General features: G+C 39.0%; 1 protein-coding gene and 1 non-coding gene across 2 annotated transcripts in view; one reads left to right on the top strand and one right to left on the bottom strand.

Annotated features, from left to right (window-relative positions):
- LOC139719017 (receptor-type tyrosine-protein phosphatase F-like) overlaps positions 1–24624 on the bottom strand; it is a 116411-nt gene that overhangs the window by 73550 nt on the left and 18237 nt on the right. The window lies entirely within an intron of this gene.
- Positions 22749–22820, top strand: Trnag-ucc (transfer RNA glycine (anticodon UCC)). Its single transcript has one exon. It is a non-coding gene; the product is annotated as a tRNA-Gly (tRNA).

Here is a 24624-nt window from a genome sequence, read left to right as displayed (position 1 = left end):
CTCAAAATGTGTATGTGCTTCCCTTTCAATCCCAGGCCGATTGTGATTGTTCTACTGAATATAGATGAGGGTTTCATAAATTTTACACAAAACATGCATAAATAGTTACGCAAACTTCTATATTGAATCTGCTTATATTTCATCCTGAGGTGTTTCAAAAAACCTTTCATTGATTTCAGATACCAATTTCACCTATCTGCTTGGTTTGTTTCAGGGAATATTCATGAATGCAAATGCCAAACATGTACTCCTCTATTCCGCTTAGGATTTAGTTTCTTTAATTATTCAGTTCTTCTATGTAAATAATAGGGGTTGATTTGTGGAAAACGAAACTTGAAATTTCTATACTGTACAATCATCGTCATTAAACTCAGATTTTAAAGATGGATGCTGACATGCAGATTCCGCAGGGATTTACAGGTAGCTTTCTATATAATACACCAGAATATTGCTCCCTTTAGAGAAGCTACAACATAAAAGCACTGTGAATATAACAATTTTATAAGGAATTGATCACGAAGTGCTCCATTAAGCGTATCCCCCTTTCGTCTCGTAGCCTAAATGAATCCCGCCCACTCTCGTATAATCTACCTCGAAGTCTTGTCTCTGTGTGTGTTTGTTTCTACAACCATTTTTCCATATTCCCAATAAAACCACTTTCACTAAGCATAGAGATGATTTCCACATTTTTTGTCCACAAACTCGACTGAAACGCCTCATATTACGAAACTTTACATCTAATGCCGATTTACGCGTCACATTTTCCAGTATCTTATTCGGTATTATAACAAACACTGTAAATATGTTTGTTTGTTGTTGTTTTTTTATAGATATCTGTTGGTCTGTACCATTTCGTTTTTAAACTGTCCTTTGAACACAGTATTGCATGGGACTCTGTTAATCGGTTGTACATAATAATATGATCGAACGTTCGCCATTCAGTGGAAGAGACGTTTAATAAACGCACAAGCAAAAAAAAAAAAAAAGAGTCCGAATTATTGGAATCCTTTTGTTGCTTTGTTCTTTAGTCCCGTCAAAGTCGCCGTGCAGGTACGATGTGATTGGTTGCCATTGTTACATTGTACATTGTATTCCGTCCGAGTCGCCGTGCAGGTACGATGTGATTGGTTGCCATTGTTACATTGTTTTCCGTCCGAGTCGCCGCGCAGGTACGCCGTGATTGGTTGCCATTGTTACATTGTATTCCGTCCGGGTCGGCGCGCAGGTACGCCGTGATTGGTTGCCATTGTTACATTGTATTCCGTCCGGGTCGGCGCGCAGGTACGCCGTGATTGGTTGCCATTGTTACATCGTATTACGTCCGAGTCGCCGCGCAGGTACGCTGTGATTGGTTGCATTGTTAGAACTTCATGCGTTCATTGGCTTAATGTTACCGCTTTTGTTTCAGTGGAGTCTCATCTTTCGCCATTCCTCTCATGGGGAAGCTATCTCCTATAAATCACGTCTCAAACACGGGTGGAGCTCAATCCTTTTCGATTCGTTCACTCTACCAACACACGTTTGATCGTCACATGCTACCGTCTTCCGTAAGCCTACTTCTTCCATATAGTTTGCTCATCGTCGTCGACATGGTAATGTTCCAAGCGAGGGATCCGGACACCGGAGTTTGGTTGGCTGTTACAGTCATTTCAAGGAACAACACTACTGCGAAAGTCAAGTAAGTGTTTGGAATAATATTATGTCGTATACATTTTCCATTAGTAAACACATGTGTAACTTTAAAACAATATAGGCATTGTCAGCACTTGATTTAAAGGCCCTGTTAACTTTTAGGAACAATGATTTAAGAAGAAAAAAAAATAAAGATATATCAAATGCATAATAATTATGTGTTGGTCTGTTGTTGTTGTTTTTTTTTTGCAATCAAGCCTTGATTATATAATGTAAGGAGATACAGTATGTGTTTTTCCCAATAAACCGTAACTGTATGTAGACGGTTTAGTCTTGGATATTTTTTTTTTTATAACTATTGTTCACATTTGTATATTTAGCAACACTTAACATTGACGTTACAGTGGTCGTTTCTATACCTAACACATATATTAAAATTATGCTAAAGCCCCAATGCCGGGTTTTTTTCTTCTGCAAATGGTAAAATATGCCTTTAAGATAATGACAGTCAAGATGGGATATGGGTATGGAGTATGCATAGTTTGCGAACAGAGATCTGATTAGTCATATGTTCATCGTACATGTAGGCATCGCATGAAAAGTAAATTCCGATAGTTCATTGGGGATATTAAACATGCATTGCAAAGTCTGGTCGCTCAATGATTTTCGCTTTTTCAAAATGTTTCAGTTTTGTCAATATTTTTTAACTCCCTGCATTCCATGTCATTTTTTAAATGATTTTTTCCTATCTCTTTTCTTTGTATGTATAGATGGACAAACTACAGGAATGCGTTTTCGGACGTTCCGGTTGGAGATGTGAGGGAAGCCGTCTTGAAAAGGCTGCTTCCGAGGCAGATCAGCAAGGACATGTGGCCGACAAAAACGCCGTTCACGCTGCAGACTGGGGATGTGTGTCACATTGTTGCTGTAGATGGGTCACGCGAGGCTATCACCATACACACAAATGATCCATTTGGTGGAACGGTGAGTAACGTCAACTTTGTTTCCTGATTACATTATGATGTCAATTATTCATGTGATTATCTTATTGTCCATATGGGTGTATTAGATTGATTTTCTGCAGTAGGATAGATTTACAAATTGCTGTTTCGTCCTTTTTATCTTATTATAAGGAATATGAATCATGACTGGGACGCGATTGCTATCACATAATGCGATCTTTCGCACACAACTAGCTTTACTAGTACTCACATAGGTACTATTTTTAGTATATCACAATTTTTTTAGAATGACACACATGACACGTATTGCTTATAAAAATACTAGCAATTTTACGTAAATTCATATTCTAACGATGCCAATTTGCTTTAAAAATGATGGTGTATTCATAATTAGATCGACAAGAAAAGGTAACCACACAGAATACAAGTGCAAATGCAGTCTAAAGTATGAAAAATCCTTCATAATGTATTTCTGTAATCCTGAAGCATCTTGAGGACCAGCTCGCATCTATTCTTTGCTTATTTATTATTTTCAGGTGACCTCTACTGAACATCAGGGGCGAGTGTTCCGCTATGAACACATTGCAGAGTTCACAGAACCGGAACCAGCACCAGCACCAGCTCCAGGCCCTCCTACACAAGCTCCTCAGTCCAGATCGAAGAAGAGGTCTTCGCCAGTTTTGACAGCGTCACCTCGGAAGAATGTGCGAACAACAAAGGTCTCAAAAAAGGTGAGATGAAAATCCTATTATCTTCGTGACGTTTTTCAATTTATGTACAAGACAAAATCAACATTATTCTCAGTTTGAAAAGAGAACACGTTTGCATGAATGGTCCTACATGCGATCAACATAATTATCAAACAGTGATTATATGAACTTGTGAAGGAATTTAATCTTCAAATCAAATATCATTTTTTTTTCAACGATAACTATATATCATTTTGCCTTCATGTGCCTGTACCATACGTACATTGAAGGACTCAAGCACACGAGTATAACAGTTTCCAGTATACAAATGTATAGTGACGTGCGTTGAAATTGAGGATGCAACAAACTCTGTAAACTACTACATGTAGTAGCCCTATAACAAATGACGTCATGACCTCTTTTTTTTTTTTGTAACCAGATTCACTGTTAACCCTCTATTTCCCGATCTCATGTTTTGTGGGAAATCGCGACCTATTCTGTCATAACTTATAATATAGTGGTAGAGACAGAAATGAGAGTGTTAGGTCAGAAGAAAGATGTAAAAAAAATCCCTTTCAATCTGAATCTTTATTCCTCCGTCCATGTGTGCTCATGGTTATATCATGTAGTTTGCTTCTTCTCTGTCAATTACCGTGGCGAATTTTTTATTCTGATTACTCAAACTTCTGAAGTTAGGTGAAAGCTGCGTAATTTCTATACAAAACATGTGTAAAACAAAATGACGTTTCAGGTATTTTACAACGGAGTTCGGTTCTTAATTGTTTTATCTGATATATGAACATGTACATTGTATATAGGGATGGGTTAGGTGAAAGCTGCGTAATTTCTATACAAAACATGTGTAAAACAAAATGACGTTTCAGGTATTTTACAACGGAGTTCGGTTCTTAATTGTTTTATCTGATATATGAACATGTACATTGTATATAGGGATGGGTTGGGGCTTCAATGTTCCACACAGAATTCTGAATTTTATCTGTCATATTATAAACTGTGCAAATTTATCCCAAATCAGTGATAATGCTACCGTACCTGTATTTGGCAGATTTTAGATATTGTTTGTTCTATCTGTAAGGGCCTGGTTAGTACTTGCAAAGTTCCACACAGAATTTTGAAATTAATTTTGCTAATTTATACAACTTCATTCAAAATCAACGAAAAATGCTGTTACTCTTTCTTTTTGTTTGTATTTTTTACAAGGCCTGGCAGGGGCTTCAAAACTTCTACAAAGAAATGTGATAGTATTCATAACAGTATGCAATGTTTGCGAATTTGTCCTTAATGAATAAGAAAAAACAACTTATCTAATTTGCAGCTGATAACGATTTTATGTAGCTCACCAAAGCCAACGGCGCGAGTGAGCTTATCGCAACCGCATTTTGATCTGCTTGTATATACATTCGCACTTTCGGTGGGGATTGACGCACTGAGTATAAGTTATTAACTAACCGCTTATGCTTGTTTGTTTGTTTTCTCCTTTGTATCATCAACAGAAAGCATCAATGATCGGCGCGGAGCGGCCGCTTCTTCAAGGAACCGCTGAAGGCCCAATCACGTACGCACTCCCATCATCTCTAGACGATGTGATGGAGAAGGCAAGGCAAAGTCTTCGGGACCTTCGGTCTTCTCTCCCTCCACCAGCGGCATCCGCTCTGCCACCAGCTACCGCGACTTCTCCTCCTCTGGCCCCACTCCCTCCTCAACTAGCGTCCGCCACTCCAGCCCCATCGACCCCACCAGCCCCGCCGACACCACCAGCCCCACCGACCCCACCAGCCCCATCGACTCCTCCTCTGGCCCCACTCCCTCCTCAACTAGCGTCCGCCACTCCAGCTCCATCGACCCCACCAGCCCCGCCGACACCACCAGCCCCACCGACCCCACCAGCCCCATCGACTCCTCCTCGTCTGGCCCCACTCCCTCCTCAACTAGCGTCCGCCACTCCAGCTCCATCGACCCCACCAGCCCCGCCGACACCACCAGCCCCACCGACCCCACCAGCCCCACCGACCCCACCAGCCCCGCCGACTCCACCGACCCCTGACATGGTAACAGTTCTTGCGCGACTCGATGCGCTCGAGCGAGAAGTGAGAGAGCTTCGTGCATGGAAAGAGACGGAACTGAAGAGGAGGGAGAACAAGATGAAGAGAGCGAAGTCGAGAGCAGAGATCGGAAGTCGTCTGGAGCACGTCACTGTGGCAGGAGAGCGAGTGTTGAAAGTTCAACAGCACGTCGTGGACAGCATGCTGCCATTCGCTCCCTGCCACAGAGATGTGGCCAGACGACTAACGAACATGCTGTTTCTCGACGAGGAGCGTGTGGGGAGTAACGTCTCTGGGAGAAAGAACCCCGCTATGGACAGGGAGCGCATCAACGCGATCAGGGCAGCCGTCTTCGCCATCTGTCCGACAGCCGGCGAAACAGAGGAGGACGTGTGGAAAAGATGCGTGAAGGCTATCGACACTCAGAATCGCAACCTGAGACGCAAGTAAAACACTGTATTAGTGCAATGAGCCCGAAGTTCCACCGTGTGACACCCCCTATCATTAGTATCAAGATTGTTTACACTTGCATAAAGCCTTCCACAAAAAGTACAAAATTTACCAGTACATTTTTTTTTTTTGCGATTTTGCGATTTTGAGTCGATCGCCTTCACCCGTTTCATCTACATCCTTATGTTACTTTCGTAGATTTCTGTTAAGCTGGACATACGGTGTATTAGTTCGCAAAGTTTTGCAGAAAATGTCAAGCTTTGCTATGTATATTGTATGGAAAATCTAAGGTTATATCTTTTTGATTTTGCGAATGTGTGAGTCAATTGCCTTCACACGTTCCACCTATACATGCGAACGTGCACAGAGTTCGTTCCACTGCCTGTGACTGACAGGTTCAAAGTCACTGTTTATTTGTTTTATACTTTGTACTTTCTATGTTCTAGTTGGATGTTCTTATGTACTGTCAAAGTCACTGTTTATTTGTCTTACTTTGTACTTTCTATGTATGTGCTTATGTACAATGTACTTTCTATTTTGCGAATTTGTGAGTCAATTGCTTTCACACGTTCCATCTATACATGCGAACGTGCACAGAGTTCGTTCCACCAGCATGTGACTGACAGGTTTAAAGTCACTGTTTATTTGTTTTACTTTGTACTTTCTATGTTCCGTTTTGTTTTATTTGATTAAAATTATTAATTTCTTGTATTTTGTTAAAGTGCAAATGGCATATTATGTACACATTTTATATAGGCAACTGTCAATAAAAAGGCGGTTTTTTTTTTATTTGCTGAAGAATAAAATAACAACGTTGTTATACATGAACACGAATGTTTCGACAGTGTCTTTTATTTTTAGTCTTGTATGAAATGGTATGTTTGTTACTAACTTTGGTGTGGCGATGTTACAAGCATTTTTGATCTATTGAAATGTTAATCCTTCCCCCTCCCCCCCCCCATCAAAAAAACAAAAACAAAACAAAAACATGGTGTTGACGATATTAAAGATTAAGGTTACATGTATTTGGATTTGAAGACGGTATCATAAAAGTTTCATTCTATTGCTGCAACACACATACACTCACACACATACACACACATACATACAAGGTATACACGATAAATTCGTTGGATTGAAAAATAATCTAATAGACCATGAGGGACAAATCCAAATAAGATTATTAATTTCAAATCTAATTGATTTCATTTCTAAATCAATTAGACTAAAAATTGTAATCTTATTTGGATTTGTCCATCCTCATGGTTTTATTAGATTACTTTTAAATCCAACGATTTTAGAGTGCACTCACACTGTAAAAAGTCCGGTGTTAAATATGAAACACCAAGCTAGTGTTCAATTTTTGGTGCTCGAACACCTCCGGGTGTCATTTCAAAATGTTTACTCTTTTAATACACGTAAATCACCGAACAGAAAAAAAAAAGCTTGTCAACGTAATTTACTCATGCGACGTAACCCGTCTCCAGGACATCGAAATAAAATGTACAATGCTGTAACACTGACTGTACTTGCGGAAACTATTAACTCGCAAGCCGGGTTTAATATTAGCCCGGTAAGACTGTTCCAAAAAGGCATCCTCGATAAAGCAGAGGCTCCGTCAAAACGTTAGTTACGAGAGGGGATTGTTGCAAAAGTTTGAAATATACTTAGTTTAGATGAACATAAAAGCAATTTACGAGTAAGTATTTTTTTTTTTTGTCGAGAAGAAGCGAGCAAGAAAGAAAGAAAAGAAAGTTGCTACTGTAAACAGTCTATTTAGCCCGATCGCCAATATTTAGGCCTACACCTTAACAACACAGCATGAACGAATATACTACATGTACAAATGTATTGTGCATACACGTACGTATCTAAAATGGACAGTCTTTCTTAACATTTATGGCACCAGCCACGAGCCAGGACCCTTTTGCTTGGATTAAATCTTCCTTCGAACGTACGGTACTACTACTAGTACACGCTGTAATTCCCAAATAACTGTAGTCAAACGTAGTATTAAGTATAGGCCCTGATGCATGTTATGATGTACTATTACCGATACTGTATAGACTCCGCTGGTTTTTTAACAGAGCACCGAGTGTGAAGATCATGAGCGCATTAAAAAACAACAACGAACCAAAAAACAGTAGCCTAGCTAGAATGCTGGGCGCTAGTGTACTTTCGCACCTGTTTGTCAAATACTTGCATCTGAGTGAGATTCAAGTCCAGCAGAAATGGATTTTTCACCATTTTGTCACTTATGTTACTCGTTATAATCTCGATCACAGCTAACAATGTTACTCGCGCGCTCGGCGCTAATGCATTTGCACAGCTAATCTAGCTGTCTAGTCTGTACGTACGTGTAGGATGAACGGACAGTTCTTCTATGGTGTCCTTAAAAAGAAAATACTTTTTCCACCTTTCTCTTGTTTTCTACCGAGTCGCGGTATACAACCTATTGTGGCGATTTCAGTATTGGGGTTGGTCATACAGTGTATTTTGTGTGTGTTTGTTTGTGTGTTTTGTTTTATAGGGCCTATACAAAATTCTTGATTTACGTTAGTTTACCGTAATGTTGAATCAAGGTAAGTCAAGAATTGTGTACTTGATATTGACAAATGTAGAATATGTTGCTATAATTAAAAAATTGTGTTATTTTGCAATGAATTAATTTGTTTGTTTCTATGAAGAAGAAAGAAAAATAAAAGATTGACAAAGACAAAAAAGTGTGTGTGTGTGTGTGTTAATTGGTGTGAATGAAAGAGGATTGTGCAAACGTGGTGATAAGACAAGGGTGAAGAATATAAGGAAAGGGCTAGGAAAAGGGGGAAAGGAAATAAAAGGTACACTGTATCAAAAAAATTAAACCCTCAAAAAAAGTAAACAAAAGGTTAATGAAATAGAGAGTTCACTAAAAAATGATGGAAAGAAAGAAAGAAGAGAAACTTGCATCATAAAGGAAAGCAAGGGAGAGATGGATAAGTTTGAAAGAAAAGAGGAATGCAAAGAATTTATGAACAAAAAAAGATGAATCAAACCTGGATGAAAGCAAAGATGAATGTGAAGGTAAGAAAGAATTAAATACAGATTGAATGAGAAATAAAGGGAAAAAAGAGTGGAAAAATCATTAGAATGACATGTAAGAAAACTATATTGGAGAGGATAGAAAAAACCCTTGTGATTGGAGGGAAAAACAACCCATGGCTGAAACAAAAAGTAGGCAGAAAGTAGATCTACGGTTAAAAAGGAACACCTTCGAGAAAGAGAGAAGTCTAGGAGTAGGAAAATCACAAAGAAATGATTGCTAGGAAGGAAGGGGAATAGATTCTACCTGAAAATAAAAGAAGAAAGAAAAGAAAGAGAAAGATATAAGTGGCAGCCAGCATACACTCGCTCACACGTTAAACCGCTGCCATGAAGCTACAACCGCTAACGGAAAACTTGGCCGAGGGCAAGGAAAAAACAATTTTTAGCCTTTCAACGACACCATAGAAAAAGCCGCTGTATCGCTACTTGCTACATTTATTCAGACCAATTTGTAACTGTGCTTGCTCTCAGAGCAGCAATACCAGCGAATAGCGATCAAGATTTTCCAACGATTTTCAGACACTTGTTAACGCTAAAAAAGTGTAAAAATTTCGGCCAAAATTTCACTTATATTCGACTTTGGAGACTCAGATGGAAGTATTTTTGGTTACTAAATAAACAGGGTGAGTTTGTGTTTGTTTGGAGGTCGTTGGACAAACAGGTGCGAAAGTACAACTGTACACTAACTAACGTTAGCGCCTAAGAGGCTACGGGGTACGGTATACAGGGGAAGAAGGTACTGTACAGTGTACAAGCCTCGTGAGGACCGTTATAAAATGTCATAACAATATTAATACCGATGCATGTATGTAACGATATCTAACATTAGTAGGGCCCAGACTAGTAGTACATGTAGTAGCACATGAGACAGTGCTGACAGTAGGCGTACATGTACAAGGGAGTACTCAGTACATGTACTAACGTTTCGGAGCTACAAACAGAAACATCGGGCTTCACTTCCCTGTATATCAACCGCTGCATTACGGTGCGTGTGTTTTGTGTACACGTTTACTCGTTTGAACCTCCACTACGAATGCACCACTTCGTACTGTATCGCCGCATTTACGGCGCGTGTGATTTGTATACACGTTTACTCGTTTACTGCCGCCACGGTACGGTACCCGCAGTTACGTGTGTGGTGGTGATTATCTAGATCTCCGCTCGCTCGCTCGCGCTTGAGTGACTTTGCACTACAAACATGCAAAAAAGAGATGTGAGTGCTCGTTCGACGCGCGCGTCGCACATTACGGCGCGTGTGATTTGTGTACACGTTTACACGTTTACACGCAGTAGTGCCGACAACTCCGCTTCCCTTCGGGGACACTCGAAACGTGTAAGAGGAAGAAAACGCGGTTCTCCTTGAGCGCACAGAGTCTGAGCGCCGGCTGAATAAGGGAACTGAGAGAATTACACGTTTCGCTCCGACCATTCAATGAAACAATGAAACAGGTAAACGTGTAAACACTCAGGGCCGAGCGGTACTGTATTACCATCTACTGTATCTCCACTGATTGCAATAATGAATTTATCGAAACTGGCAACGTCAATGAAGAAACTCAAGAAGGAACGGAAGCGTTTGATATTCAATTCAATTCAATTCAATTCAATTCAATTCAATCAGGTTTATTCATTATACTGCCATGGCAGCCAAATGGCTGAATTGCGGAGTAGTACAACTGTATACACAATGAAATATAAAAAAGTCATTATTGCATGAAAACAATATATAATGGTCTGTGACACTGCATCTCAAAACAAACAAAAAGTCGCCAGACATGAATTTTTAGTTAAGGCCATATTCTGAAAGAGCAGACTTTAAGCTTTAAAATGATGTATAACTCAAATCAAATGGACTCTCCTAACCTATCTAAATATTGGAAAGAAAGCACAAACTCAGGAAAAGTGTGAACTGAGAAAAGAGGCTCTGAAGTACAGTGTCTATTCAAGCGCTTAATCTTTACCAGACCGTGCTGGCTGTGCGGTGAATGGGACAAAAAACAGGAAGTAAACCACCAGAGTAACAACAATGAAGGGATTATCAGATTAAACTGAAATTAAGCATGCCTCATTAACACATTCTGTCCATAATTAATGCCAACTTTCAAAGCAGTAGTACTATCCTTTCAAAAGTTATTAGAGTTGAAAGTGAAGAGTGTGGACAAGGTTTTTCAGAAGTGAAAAAGGGATTCTAAAGACACACCTAATCACACTATTCTACCAAAAATGTTCGAGATAAATTGCTAAAAAATACACTTTCCTGCCCGTTTTATGATACCAAATTTTAGCATAATGTAAAAGAAGACCCGTTCTTTCAGAAAATATGAAAAAGTCAAGTTCGGCTAGGTTGACCCATTTCACTTATTTTCAGTCCTCACGCAAAATCAGTGTGTGCGACTTTATGTTCGTTTTGAGGTGCACTGTCACATATACACTCGTACATATTATATTCATAGATAAAACTGTGAGGAAATAAGTTAACTTCACGCTGTAAGAATACATACTTAAACGGCAACAATCAACATGAATAAAAATATCAATCACTTATTTATCATTGACCATATCAAAAGTATAAATATTATTGCATCACTTATGAGTATCGGGTACATGGGTTGCTATTACATGGTGTACTAAAATATAACCTGAATCAAGTGATAAATATTAGCGCTCCTGTTATTCTGTATACCGTGTGCTTTGAATTGTGGCATAAACCAATCAAGTGCCAAGTGAAACACAAGGATGCACACACATACCCTCACAACACACACACACACACACACACGCACCCACGCCCACACACATATACACTTGTACATATTATATTCATAGATAAAACTGTGAGGAAATAACGCTGTAAGAATACCTACTTAAACGGCAACAATCAACATGAATAAAAATATCAATCACTTATTTATCATTGACCATATCAAAAGTATGAAAATTATTGCATCACTTATTAGTATCGGTTACATGGGTTGCTATTACGTGGTGTATATACTAAAATATAACCTGAACCAAGTGATAAATATTAGCGCTCCTGTTTGAATATTCCGTGTGCTTTGAATATGGCATGAACCAATCAAGTGAAAAGTGAAACACTAAGATGCACACACATACCCTCACAACACACACGCACACACGCACCCACGCTCACACACATATACACACGTACACACGCACATACACACAGACACGCCCACACACGTACACACACACACATTCACACATATACACTTACACACCCAAACGCACACAAATAAAGGGTAAATGACTTTCGGATGTGAATATATAATACAGAAGTACACTGTACATGAGAGCGGCAAAAAAATCCAGTTTGTTGAGTCTATAAACAAAGGTGTAAAAACTTTACAGCATCTTCAAAAAATACATCAGATTCATCTTCAATGTTGATGTTAACTTCAAATTGCACATGTTACATGTACATTGCATCAGAAGCTTGGAATCACTTGCAATCACTCCTACGGAGAAAAAAAAATACAAACACATAAATGGACATAGTAAATTCCGTGATTAAATCCATTCAGTTCGTGTTGCGGTAATAATAATACAACCATACAGAGCCACACCTACCGTGCGTATTTCAATTTATATGAACTTGTACTCGCATCCACTCATCTATATACAGGTATACATTTGTTCGATCTGGTACATACGTACAAACAGGCACATAGTAATTCATGCACACAGGCACACATGCCCATTATACACGCTCAAACACATTCACGCCCACACATACAAGACATAGTGTTCTGTACACATAAAAGGCATACACATACGCATATTGTACTTTTCCGAACATACAAGTATACGCATAGTATACCCAAGCAGTATACAACACAGACACACACGTACACCCAAAAGTACGACATAATAGTTTGCTTGTGCCCTGAGCATGCGCACAGTGGTGTAACACATGCATAATAATGATCAGTGCATTTAAATACACATGCTATGGGGTAACAGAAAATAAACAATTCGTGGTTAAAGGCGTAATTACGGCTGGTTGATGAGAGTAATAAAATAATATGGTATTGCGGAATCTCGGAGTCTATTTGTTCGGAATCTAAGTTGGGGGATAGGCTGGGTGTGTCTCGTTGTCCGTATGCTGGGATTTCGAGTTGGGAGTAGATGGCGAAGACCTGAGGTAGGAGCAGAAAGTTTCAAGGCAAATTTGCGGGAGAATGTAGTACGGCGGTGAGTTAGGGTAGGTAGGTTTACGAGGGGGAGAGCCTCGTCATAGGACGTATACTGCGAACCAAGTAGGATTCGGAGGGCTCGCTTCTGCACGGACTCTAGCTTGGAAGCTTGATCCTTTGTGATGCCGGCGTTCCAAACGGGAGTAGCGTACTCCATCACTGGCCTGACATAACACGTGTATATAGTTAATAGGTCACACAGTGGGAGCGCAAACTTTTTGAGTAGCCGTAGCATGTAGAGTTTGCGATTGGCGTTTTTCAACATTTCAAAAATGTGAGTATGCCACTTGAGATCTTTTTGGATATGGACACCGAGTAGTTACACACAATCCAGTTGGCGAAGGACTTCGTTGTTGATACAAACGAGTTGGGGTCGGGGTGGTTCCGCGAAAAACAAAACTCCATCGTGACACACTTCTTTGGATTTAGATTCATGTTATTCATACGAGACCATTCACAGAGATCATCGACGGCTTCTTGGATGAGAGGTCTTTGCTCGCTTTGGCGACATTCGACGAGCGTGAGGTTATCGACATATTTGTAGATACATCAGGGCAGGACTGCATTCTGGGCCGTCGAGACAGGCATCGTTAATCATGGCCAAGAAGATAATGGGACCGAGCTTGGTCCCCTGAGGCACACCTCCATGTGGTGAAATCCATTTCGATAACTGTTGGAAGTATCGGACACACTGCTTCCGGTCACTTAGAAAATTAGCTATCAATTGCACTACACATGGGCGGACATTCATTGCTGGAAGCTTTTGTATCGCAATACCATGATCGATGTGATCGAACACCTTTGCGAAGTCGGTGAGGACTATTGTAGATGAAGATTTAGGCTTATCAGCGTTGAGGTAAAGCTCATGTAGAAGACTCACTGGGCAATGAGATGTCGACATGCCTCGTCGATTACCAAATTGATGGCTGTCAAGGGATGGTTTCATGTCATCTAGGGTCCATTTTGCGATGAAGCCCTCTGCTAGTTTGGCAAAGTGATCTGTGAGAGAGATCGGTCTAATACCATCGATTGTTGCTGCCGATGTTTTCGGCACAGGGGTAATGATTGCTCTCTTCCAGACGTCAGGAAATATGCCTTCGCCAAATGCGCAGTTGAGAACCTTGGTCAAGGGACAACTCAGTTCGTAAGCAAATTCTTTGATGAGACGGGCCGAAATACCATCTGCTCCACCGGATCGCGATTGTTTGATCGATTTGAGTTCGCGATACACCTCCCATGGTTGTATGAGTGGCACGGGGTGACGAGATGGTAGATACGCTGGGAGTCGGCTGGGGTTAATTGGTATGAGGTCTGCAGAATATGAGGCGAATCGGTAATTGATGCGTTGAGAGATCTCGATATAGTTCTCTGGGTCGACACCAGGTACAATGATTCGAGTTGACTGGATTTTACCTGACGTCATCGAACGTATGTACCACGATACCACGCAGCTGGGTTGCTAGTTTTCAAGTTTTGAATCTTTGTCAAGTAGAAATAAAAGTGCCTTTCGCAGTGGCTATTTCTCGGGAGACTTTATTTACTGTAGTGTTTGTAGACAGCAGAGTTGCCACAGCTGAATGCTCTTTGTCTGAACTTAATCATCGCTTTGATCTTAGGTGTCATCCAGTCTTTGTCTGTTGGGTGCAACTTGACTCTGCGTATGGGGAAGTATTTCTCAATGGCCGTGTGCAGCGTAGCGTAGAAATTGGCGCATTGTTCAGATACGCTGTCGTCAGTGTTTATCTCCTGCCAGTCATGGCTAGAGATCCATTGACAGAAAGCTCTGATGCTGCTGTCTTTCATTGGACGTGTCATCCGTGTTTAGTGAGCTGTTTGAGGGAGGGGTTGGCTCGCGAGAGGTCCATCAAACGCTCGAGTGATCGCTTCGTCCAAGAGGTGTGAGAATGTGCGGATCATTGTACATGGCGTGAACATTTGTGACGATCTTGTCAAGAATGCGCTCACCTCTTGTTGGTCTATCAACAACTTGTCGAAAGTTCACGTCGCAGAGAAATGGGCTCAAATCCAGTTGATTAAAACCACCAAGCATGACAATAGCTGCATCTGGATGTTTGGTCAGTATTTGGTCCACCGCAGTTTGCATATGATCGATCAACTGGGCAGCCATTTCTCTGTCCGGTTGCGGGTAGTAGATGATGGCGACAAATATGGAAGATATTTCTCGCGGTCGACGGCAGGGCTTAATTTGTAACCACAGCACTTCCAGGGGTTCAGGGAGGTGGATGAACGAAACAGCCGTGGGGTTTAGTTCACGTTTGATGTAAAGGGCCACACCGCCACCTTGTCGGGCTTGTCTACATTTTGAAAATAATTCATAGTCCGGTAACGAAACAAATTCTGATGGCAAATCGTGTGTGAACCATGTCTCGCTGACGGCTATGACGTCTGCACGTAGGGTGGAAGTAGTGATATATAGGTCATCAAGTTTGTTAAGCAATGATTGAGCGTTACATAAATAGAAAGATGGAAGAGTGTGGTCAACTGTCTTACTGGTCAATCGAACAGGTGCGAGATTTTGTGTCCTATGAAGGGATGATTTCGGCCGGTGAGCATGTGCACGGTGACAATTGTTCAAGACACAAATTTTTCGTCTGGTGTGGGTACCGCCACGTCTTCCACGACGTCTATAAATACCACATTCATGTGCAGCAAAGTAGAAATCTCTAGGCAGTTGTAATTTGGCTGAGGTTTTTAGTCTGTAGAGTTCCGCAACTGTGTATTTGTAAATACTTTGAGTTGAACTTACTCTTTGTGAGCGCTCCATCATGACCGCTACCGTGTGATGACTGTGGCTCACCACTGGTTGCACTGAAGCGTCGGGCAAGTGGTTCAGCGTGCTCCCGCACAACAGTGACATGAGAGTCGGGATGGCAAGCAGTTGGCAAGAAGACATTTCGAACATGAGATAATGTACATCAAATGTGGCACAGTTTACACACAAAGTCTGACAAATTCTGTCACTTCAGTGCAGCAAACTGAAATCGTGAAACAAATGGATGGAAAAGGGTGAAAAAAGTCCAAAATCCCTCACGGAGCGATAGCGGCGTCAGCTCATGACAACGCCCTCAAACACATGCACACATTGTGGATATTCGGTTGTGGCAACACCAATGGAGAGGTGTGCACGCTAAACCGGGGACGATGCTAGGCAGGCTAATTTTTAACAAGGGGTATCAAGTGGTGGTAATAAAAGTCGTTGTCGAAAGAGATACAGTAATTATTCAATAATTTCAATTTCAACTAGACTTGGAATTTGCAAACACTGACAAATTAGGAGATCCGATCTATTCGGAAATCAATGATTTGAGTCCTGATACCAATAGGCATGACCATACCGGTTTCATTTGTGTTGAGGGGACATTGGCCGTATGATGTTTGGATTCTCATTTAGAAAAGGGAGTCAGACCTACCATCTTTGGTACCGAATTCCGCATACACTAACTATACAGAATGAAATATATTTTACCTTAGACCTCACTTTGCACACCCAAGATGACATCTGAGCAAAAAGTGGTTATTTTGCGAAATGATTCTTGTAACATAGTCTTTGCTTGTGCAAAATATGGGAAAGATAAGACATGTATTCACCAAGATACAGGATGAAACATTTATGACCTTTGACCCTAATTTATATACCCAGGATGGTGTCCGATCAAGTAGTTGTTATTTTATGAAATAATGTGCGTGACATGAACTAAACATGTTCAAAATATTTGGCTGATAGGCCCTGTTTTTCTTGAGTTATTGCAAAGAAAGTTGCGAAAAGAAAGGAATATGAAAATATATCGAAGCTACGCTTTAATTCAATTTTAGCCAAGTTTTTCGACAGTTTTTCGACGTGATTTCGACGTCGTATGAAAAAACGAAGGACACTTTAGAGATAGCGCAAAGTCTCAGCTACAACATATTAAAATCTAGGAGAAATTCACCGAAGGGTAAGTGAGCTAGCGCTCGATAAAGACAATCATGTAAATTTTCACATCTAGAAAAAATTCCCTCCTATAGAGATAACACGTCATAACGAAGATACAGAAAGAAGTACATAGAAGAGATTATAATCCAACGTTTCCCTAAAAAGTAGCTTCAGTTGGACGGTTATTGTGCTTGGTGACATAATATCAGCCCACCCTCTCCACCACCACCACCACTCATCTCTCTCTTCTCACTCACTCTCTCTCTCTCTCTCTCTCTCTCTCGCTCTCCTCCAAATCCCCAAGCTATAGCATGAAATTGTTTTTGAATAGCAATCCTTCGAGTATTGTGTAACTTTCTCCTTTTGGATACCAAGTATCCATCAAGTTGCATTTATCATTAGCAACCTTTACACAAACATAATTATGTTAAAGGATGATTTATCCTCTTCTTATTTTTGTTGTTCGTTTTGTTTTGCTTTGTTTATGCTTTTGCGTTTGTTTTTGTCTTTTTGTTTTTTGCTGTCTTAACTATTTTCGGCTATCTTAGTTCATGTTTTCTGAGAGTTGCTGATAGTTGTTCACTTAATTTAATCATTTCCAACTCCAAATACCTACTCCATCATGATGTGTCATCAACAATGTTTGTCAAAGTGTACTGGACTTTGATACGCACCGGTACCAGAATGCGTTATCTTAGCAATTGTCTGTGAAAACAAACAGTAAGGATTATAAATATGAAATAAATAATGTGTGTTAACAGCTTATGGGTTCATCTTGTAGGCATCATGAAATGAAGATATTCTCCTTGTTCGACACATATTCAATGTACCCATATCATTTTACAAATATGCTATCAAAATATGGTCAACATTGCTATTCTAAATCAGGTAAACTGTCTAAGCCCTTAACATGACTTAAATAGAAGAATTTCTAACCATCTTCAATTTCATTTCATGAATCAGATAAGCGTTGGAAAATAACAATCATTCGTATATACACAATATGTACAGGTTTTATTATTTAAAAAAGTATTTCAGCGAACAATACAATAGAACAAACAGAGTGGATTATTATAAGGAAAACTGAAATATGACGTATCAGTAAAAGTCTATAAGGCTTGACAGGTAGACACACCCATTATTTATGACGTAAAAATGAGTACAGCAGAAAATTACTCAATCCGTCTTTGTGTGCAAAAGTATGTGTGAATGTGAGTGTATGTAGGATGTTTAACAGGATGTTGTGTTAAACATAAAAAGACAAAAGATGAAACTTATACTTAGTTTTAAATGAGTTCAGAGATTGAATATTTCGTAACGACGGAGGCTGAGAATTCCACATAATTATTTGGCCCAATATACCAAACTGATTTATACAGGTAATGGGAAGTTACTCTAGATTTGTGAAATAGTTGTCCACTTCTAGTATCATAATTGTGTACCTCCAAATTTAAAGAAACATTTCCATTAGACACTCCGGTAATGTACTGGAAAAATAACGATGCATAATCATGCAAATACTTAATTTGTCAATATCATAGATATTGCAGTGTTCAAACTATAGAATAACGGCATAGATTGATCATAACATTCGGCATTTGAACAGGTACGCAGAACTAGTTTTTGAAGACGATGCAGTTTCCTGAGTTTGGACGGGTATGCAGTGGCCCACTCGGTGTTGCAATACATAATGTATGGAAGAATAAATGCATTGTACATCATAAACAAAATACGAAGGGGGACAAAATGCTTAATATGTTGAAGTATACCAATGATCCTGGATACTTTCGAACTGACATAATTGATATGAAAATCCAAGTCAAAATGTTGATCTAATATTACTCTCACGTATGTTACTACTGAGCAGTGGTCGATTTCAGTAAAATTTATATACAATGATATATTATCATAATTTCCACTCAAATTTTGCGAATTATGAAATACAACATATATTGTTTTGAGAACTTTCAAATTACAAGGAAGCCAAGTCGAAGGTGTTGAAGACCTTCGATAAATCCATGAATATTGCTATTCTATTGCATGTTTATTCTTATCTATAAGATTTAATACCCGATCATATAAATCAATTATGGCGAACTCATTGGAATATTGAGAACGGAAACCATACTGATTAAATCGGCTTCAAAAACAAAGAATATAATTCTGATTAAGAAAAGTGTAAAACCTATCAAATGCTATTCTTTCCAATATTTTTGCAAAAACCGTTAGTACTGATATAGGTGTGTGTGTGTGTGTGGGGGGGGGGGGGTTATTACAATCATTGTTGTCTCCTTTCTTAAACACAGGGATAACTTTAGCAGTTTTCATACTGGACGGAAATACACCTTTTTCGAGAGATGTACAAATGGCTTAATCACAATTGTGATATGTTATTCTACAATGGAAGCAGGTATGTTATCAAAACCATCACTGTTGTCATCATCAATTTTGTGAACAATATCAATATATTTCTGATTTTCATCATGTAAAAGTTAGCAGCAATGTGTTCATCGGTTGAAAATGTGACGTGCTATATTTTTGTTTGTGTCTTCGCAGTGCAGTTTTCTTGAAGGTGCAATTAAGACTAATGAAGGCATTAATGTAAAGCTTGCACTTTATATGCATCTGAATCCATTCAAAATTCATAATGATTAAGGTACTGCAATCAGTTTTATAGTAAAAGCAAATCTCTCAAACATTGGTACACATTTTTGACCCTGATATGCACTAGTCCATGACACATTTGAAGTGTCCCAAATTCGATTGTTGTGGTACCGGTAAAAACATAACAAAAATACAGAATGAATCTTGAGCATCAGAAACGGGGCAGGAATCACTTTGAAGTTGGGTGGCCGGGCAGGGCATTCAGGTGATTGGTCGGTCCGTTGGTCAGTTCATTGAAAAATATAGTGGATCAAACTACTCTCAAATTTTGAATACTTTATGTTAGTAAACCTAAGATTTGGCATGTGTAACCGCTGTGAAATTGTAGGCAGACATGTAAGACACATTTATTCCCTTGCTGCTGACTAACACATTGCCATGATAATGACAAATTATAATGAAAATCAAACCAATATGCTGTGGATTAATAGGCCTACAGTGTAGTTGTGTAAGACACCTTATGTGTGAGCGTCAAGATTTGTGTTGTCATTGCAACGATATTTGTGTATACAAATCATTAATAAGTTTGAGTGTAGAGCACTTTGTGCACAGCGGTGATTTTTTTCCCCAAGCTGTACTCACTGTGATACGATGTTAAGCCATGGAAGACAAAATATTTTTTGAGGTCGAGTTGAGGAATAGAAAGTACCATTTTAAGGTGGGGTATACATTATTTTTAGTGATATTTCTGGTTTCGTTTACTAGTTTCATTGAAGCGCCATAAAAAATGGATTTTTTAATAAAGTAATGCCAAGAATAGTACAGTTAATCTATATAGAATGCATTATAATGATGTGCTTCGTATGTATTACGTAACCTCTTTTACGGACCTCAATGATTTTATGGTTGACGGGAATCGAATGTGAAAGTTCTCATGTGCTTGTTACCAACATGAATTATAGAATTTAAGCTTCGACAACGAAATACGATGCAATAAAGAGGGTAAACAAGACATACGGCAGAAGTCTTTTTTCTATCATACGCTTAGCATTCGCCACAAATTGTAAATAAAACTTATGATATTTGGTACTTGATGTTTGCAGCATTTGAAAGAAGCAGTAAAAATAAAATTATATCCCATATTACGATGATACCGACAATGGTGATGTCCACTGTTTTTTTTTGTCTAGTTTTGTATGAATTCTTCATAATACGCTAATTTTCGGATATAGTCGCTCTGTCAATTATTTGGGTGCTGTTCGTTATTCCAAAGGATCATTATTCCGAAGGTTCGTTAATCCGAAACACACAAATTCCCTATACCTAGAGGTTCGTTCATCCGAAAATGAAAAAGGGTTCGTTTAATCCAAACATTTGTGGCGTTATTCTGAAGGTTCGTTAATTCGAAAATGAAATAGGGTTCGCTATTCCGAAGGCTCGTTTATCCGAAAATGAAATAGAGCTTGTTATTCCTAAGGTTCGTTGATCCGAAATGATATAGGGTCCGTAACGAACCTTCGGAATAATAAGCTTTGTTTCATTTTCGGATTAACAAACCGTCTGAATAACGAACCTTCGGAATAACGAACTGTAACCAATTATTTATACGTTTAGAGGTCCGGGGTTTCAGTTCATTTATTTTCTTTCGTAAGTTCACAAGTCAAAATGATTTCGCGATCACTGAGTTGCAATGATTTTAGCCACACGCGACCGTTTTGTAGTCGAATATGGAATTTGCAGAAAGCGCTCCAAATTTCCAAAGTGGTGATTCAATTTTGCGAGAGACGGAGATGTGATAACCCATCGCTTCAATTGAACACTCTACTTTGTTCAGGAGCAGGGTATTTCGACCAATAAAAGCATGAAATGTTCTTGTCCATCTCATATTGATGTAATAAAATGTTTCCATGCTGCTAGTAATATGCACTTTTCGTGCCTGTGTATTTTTTACATGTCTATCTCTGCATTTAGGTAAATCTACATGCATTCATTCCTTTAGACTTCGTGAAATCGCATTGCAGCATTTTGCATATTTATAAACGATTGCAGTCAGTAAGTGCTCGTTTCCTTTAAAGATTATGCTTATTGAATGAATATAGTACTCCATTTTCTGTCTTTTATCGGAGGATGATTGGTATACACAATAAAACAAATATTGATTTACACTCTTGGCGTAAGAGAGGATTATTTCAGCAGAATTAGCCTTCTGTTATGAGAGGTTGAAGAATGTCGGGAGAATTGTCGTTTATTTCAGCACATATATTATTGTCTTTTCCTTATTTTCTGAAGTGATGTAATGATCATGATTCAGACCTTCAAGCCTGTGTGGCATGTGCTCGCCGTTCTTCCACGGTCATGTCGGCTTCCTCTATCTGCTGCCGGTTGGCCAACCTTTTTGCTGCTAAATTGAATGAACTTTTCCGACGAACTCGGAAATGCTCACCTCAACCCTGTTTGAAAAAAAACGCTTTCTCACATTGAGAGGAATTTGAATTATCGATGTGCATTCTAATTTGAATTGTTTAATGCTACATTTTTGAAGTGTTAGGATAAAGTGAAAAGTGAAAGAAGAACATGCTGAATGAACATTATCATGGAGCTATCTTTTTTGTCGGCGATTTTGAATTAGTTGTAACCATGATATTGGAAGACAAACGTACACACACGAAAAAGACTGCAAAATCTGTGCGTGATGTTGTACCATTTTGCACACTCAAATATGCCGTTTGTTCTTCTTTTGTAATCCATTTACCTCGATTAGTGCGCCTTAATTTTATCTCATTACATCTCATCACTTTCCTTTCCAGCTATCCACTTCTTTATTCCCATCTACAAACGTGTAGATTGAATATTATCATTTATGGTGATGATCACTTCTCCAAGATACTATGCCCATAATATATATATATATATATATATATATATATATATATATACATTCTTTCGCAAAAACATTATCCCAATTCACCGCTACGTGAATCTCATTGCAGATCCAGCTGAGGCACGCGGCTGGTTGTTACTCATAACTCTCTGCCCAAAAAAGGAAAGTGCGCATAAAGAGTTAATGGGTTGGTCCGTCGGGTATTGAAGCTTGGGTCTGCCTTCATCGCTATGACGTCTCCGTGGCCGAGCGGTTAAGGCGTTGGCGTTCCATGCCAAAGACCCGGGTTCGATCCCCGGCGGAGACCAATTTTTCAACTCTTGCGCTTTTCCAAAAAGGAGGAACAGTAAGAGGAATAATGATGTCAAAGCTACACACCGATTTGTCCTTCCTTTCTCATATCTCATATATATATATATATATATATATATATATATATATATACATATATATATATGTATAAATTATATATAAATTATGTATATATTACATATATACATGTATATATATATATATATATAATTATGAAAAGAAAGATATTATCAAAGGCAAACCTCATCTTGTATAATTTTACATTACGTTTGCAAAAGTCTGTTTGGATTATCTACCCTCCATCAAACAAAATTTAGATGGCCAACTTATTCCTCTCTCCTTTTTTTTCTTCTCATCGTGTAGACTCCCCTTTTTCATCGGAAGAGCTCATACATGTTCTGTCAACTGGTTTGAACAGGACTGGTGTTTTATTCTTAGTTTTTTTCTATATAAGTTATAACGATACTCATTTCGGTTGGTGATGACTTTTTGTATATATTATGTCTTGTATCACCGTGATACATCGCGTAATAGTTAAGATATCTTTCCGACAATACGCTGAAGTTGTAAGCGAATCGTGAGATCGCTCAGAAAAATGACAGCATCAAACCCCCGATAATAAACTCATAAATTCACTCGGTGATCTTTTTTATGCATCTCATGAAAACGTAAGTCGCATGGTCGAAATTTGTAGGCAGTCACGATGGATCATTTCAGGAAGCAAACTTCTTTATACAGACTTCATCGTCTGTTGATGGCAGGTATCGCGCAAGCGTGGATTATGCAGTTTTAGTCGTCATTATGTCTCAAAGAAAGCTAGAAAGATGCAAATATCTATTTGAATCTATATTTATTTGAATATTGAATATTTTGGGCTCCTGTCAGCTTTATGGGAATTACTGAAACTGAACCAAGAAACAAACTCAAGTGGACGTTATTCTATTACGAAAATCGACTTTGATAAATCGGTACCACCAATTCTACTCATAATATTACATAATGGTGATGGTTTGCCTAGTGTTGAAATAAAGCCACGTGTCTCTGTTACAGGCATGCAAGCTTTGTACTTGGATACTAGTAGCGGAGACAAACCAGGCGTCACAGCTTTTCAAACGTTGTATCTTATATACAATGAATAATCTTTTCCTACTTTTTCCAAAATTCCTTGACTAGCTATGGTAAGGAATTTTGTGAACAATAGGAAGTCAAGAGTGGGTTCGTGTGCTTTTGGTATCGCGACAATGCCAAATTTACTCGCCGTGTCTTATAGTCGTGTAAATGGAAATACGCAAGGCTGTATACAATCCTCCGATCGATCGCTTTTCATCGAAAGACTTTGAAGGCTTGTGATCAACGGATTACAGTTTCCATGAAAGATTGCCTCCGTGAATCAGTAAATTCGAAACAATAATGTAGTAAATATTTGCGACACCCTCTCCATGGCATGGTGTCCAATAATAAAAGGTGCTATAAGCCAGTTCGTAATTAGCTCATGTGCACGTTGGTACAAATGACCTTTCTATTTTCTTAGTTGGTTAAGCATTTCACTCATATTCAAAGCAACATAATGCGTACCGATGAGTTTGCCCTGCGTAATAATTTATGAAATTCGTATTAAACAAAAAATGGTCTTGCATTGCGAGATCAGGTGATCTGCATGGTCCGTCAAATAACCCTCGGGGAAGCATACATTTCTTTGTTTTGTATTGAATGTATTAAAACATGTTTATATTCTTATTGCCAAATACCAGGTTAGCAGTCAGGTGGATGTAATGGCAAGGATCATGTAAAAGGATTGC

Source organism: Diadema antillarum, unplaced genomic scaffold, assembly GCF_040938485.1.
Source record: "Diadema antillarum isolate AM-2024a unplaced genomic scaffold, OU_Dant_1.0 scf00000103, whole genome shotgun sequence".
Classification (NCBI taxonomy): Eukaryota; Metazoa; Echinodermata; class Echinoidea; order Diadematoida; family Diadematidae; genus Diadema; species Diadema antillarum.
The sequence above is the reverse complement of the archived record's forward strand: the minus strand, read 5'-3'. Positions and strand labels throughout refer to the sequence as shown.